Raw genomic sequence first — 2,594 nt, 5'->3', positions numbered from 1 at the left:
AGAAATCCTCAGTAGCCACCCAGAAACAAGAAAGGACAGAAATTAGCTGCTAATTACTCATAACAAACAGAAAGAAAGAATAATCTATCAAATAATAAAGCAAATGATCCTTTCAAATAATGTGGGATAGTTATTTATTTAAAAGCTTTACTCCCTGAAACTGAACACTAAGTGCTTTGCTAATTCCTCTGGGTTAAGTTAAGGGTAGAAAGCATCAAAAATTTCCTACAAAAATGCCTTGGTGCCATTCTCATGTTTGTCAAGTGAATGAAAGCCGTCTTGACTCACAGTGTGGGGTTGCTCCAAGTGTAAAGTCTTCAGCAGCAGGTCACGAGACACACCATTGGCTCTCTTATATCTCTGGCCAATCATTTTGTTCAAGTCGTGGAAACTGTCCAACAGCCTGCGGGATCAAGCATGAAAAACACACAGAGGAAACAATGAGTTCATGTGACGGAAGTGTGAATACGTCTTTGTCTTAAATTATGAAAAACAACATGCCATAATATCTTCTTTTATTATATCTACACTGACTTCAAAGGTTTTCTCTCATGCACTCATGACAAGTGTGTGGGGAAGTCAAAGACAGGTGGGTCTTTGACTGGGACAGTGTACGGGAGTTTATTTATTTGTGAACTCTTCAATGAAACAGGAGAATCAGATAACCACCTAGAACATCCATGTAATTAAGGATTTTCATGGAGGATTTATGCTTCACGTGATGGTCTAAATTCTGTTTCCACCCAGACAAAAATAACACTTTATTCTATTTGCCTATAAATGTTTTTGTTGATGAAACCGATGAGCCTGAATTTGGCTGCTCCAGTACACAAAGGTTAATACTTTAACAACCCATACTAGTTGAACTGTAATAAAATATAAATAAAATGCTTTACGCTTACACTCTGTTGAGCTGTGTCACAATCAATCATAACCACACTCCCATGCTCTGCTTTCAAAAGAAGTGGTCTAACTAAGACCTGCAGTTCATCACATTAGCCACTTGATGGCCACAACTAATTCAATTTTTTAAGACATAAGATTTGGTCCCTCGCATAATCTTACAACCAATTTTAAAGTTAACTACGAAACAAACTGAATGGGGCCTTTTTTTTTTTAAAATTCACTTCTATCGATGAAATACTGCTTTTCTTCTGCTCCTGTCCTGTCTTAAATCTTAAAAAAAAAGAAAAAAGTAGGGTCAAAACATGCAGACATGTTGCGGATTATTGGATTAGTAGATTAGTAGAATACCCAACCAAATTCCCGAAAAAAAAAGTTAACTGGCATCTCTGAGACACATAAAGAGCACACACTCTGGATCCAGTGAAGTATTTAATGCTTTAAAGTGTAAGTTGCACAAGTTATCTCTCCCTAGGTTGTCATGACAGACACATTTTCTGCATCTTGTATTGTACAGATGTGTGTAATCCCTCTTTAATATTATCTTGAACATAACCAGAAGTTATATTCTGTAATGACTGTAATTATGAGATCATTTTTCTCCCCTTAATTAAAAATAAAATATCCCACATTGAAAAGCAGATATTTTCCTCTAGTGTAATATTTTTTAGCTCTGAAACCTGCTCATTTCTTGCAAGTTTCACTCATTAAAGGATATGTCTGGCTATTTTCTATATTTTTCTTATTGTCAGCAAATCTCGTGTGCAGAGCCATACGAACAATGAACTGATGTACTAACAAGTATTATGTGTGTATCCAAAGCCTGATTTATCTTATTACTCTGTGCTGTATAGCTCCTTTTCTGTCCCAAACCTATTAAAAACACATCAGTAAGCCACACCACTGCACTGGGTGACAGGTCCCTTCATTATGAAGAGATTGGGCACATTAGTTTGTTAAGAGTCACACACATGCAGCATACAAAGAGTGTGTCTTAGCATTTGTGCCCACAAAAGAATAAAAAAGAAGACACAGAAAAAGTAAGGTAATGGTAAATAATAAAACAAAATAATGTTAAAAATAAAATCCATTCACACAATATCATTTTAATAGATGTAAAATGGGATATGAAACTTGAAATGAAATACTCACTGTGCAAAAGAAACACTGACTGTGCTATGGAGGAGAAAATAAAGTGTATGAAATATATAAAAGTGACAAATGCAGAAATTAAATGTGACGTGCAATAAATAATTCAATTATATAACACTGCGGTTGGAAAGGAGAGCGAAACGGGAGTAAAAAAAACCAAAAAACCATGGTTGCCATCAGCGGCGCCATCTCCTTATCATTGAAAACAGCGCCAAAGTCTTCAGAGATTGAAAACTTGATTTAATTTGAGAGAAACAAGAGATTTGTTGACAAAAAGCACAATCCTTTAACTTGCTGTGGTATTATGATGTGTTTATGTCACATCAGATTTACAGTAAAAATTTGCTTCCAACCGAGAAAATCCTTAATGTCGGTTTCCTGGTGCTCTGATATGTCTGGTTTCAAATTGGAGGAATGTGTCAACACTAATGTACAGTAAATCAAAATGATTCGGTTTCCCCCCTACCCCTGGTCCTGGCTGGCTCTGCCCCTGAGGAGCTTGGTCAGTGTGGGAACAGTGTCGAGGTCACAGGGGTCAC

At 36.4% G+C, this 2,594-nt stretch overlaps 1 long non-coding RNA gene across 1 annotated transcript; it reads right to left on the bottom strand.

Moving 5' to 3' along the window:
• Positions 1 to 295: 295 nt before the first annotated feature.
• LOC133979947 (uncharacterized) lies at positions 296 to 2,594 on the bottom strand. The gene is made up of 3 exons (XR_009925135.1): positions 2,522 to 2,594; positions 2,056 to 2,079; positions 296 to 403 (listed from the first exon to the last, which is right to left on the bottom strand). It is a non-coding gene; the product is annotated as an uncharacterized LOC133979947 (long non-coding RNA).

The sequence above is a fragment of the Scomber scombrus genome, chromosome 5 (assembly GCF_963691925.1).
Source record: "Scomber scombrus chromosome 5, fScoSco1.1, whole genome shotgun sequence".
In the NCBI taxonomy this organism is placed as follows: Eukaryota; Metazoa; Chordata; class Actinopteri; order Scombriformes; family Scombridae; genus Scomber; species Scomber scombrus.
Note: the sequence above shows the minus strand (reverse complement) of the source record. Positions and strands in the feature narration are given on the sequence as shown.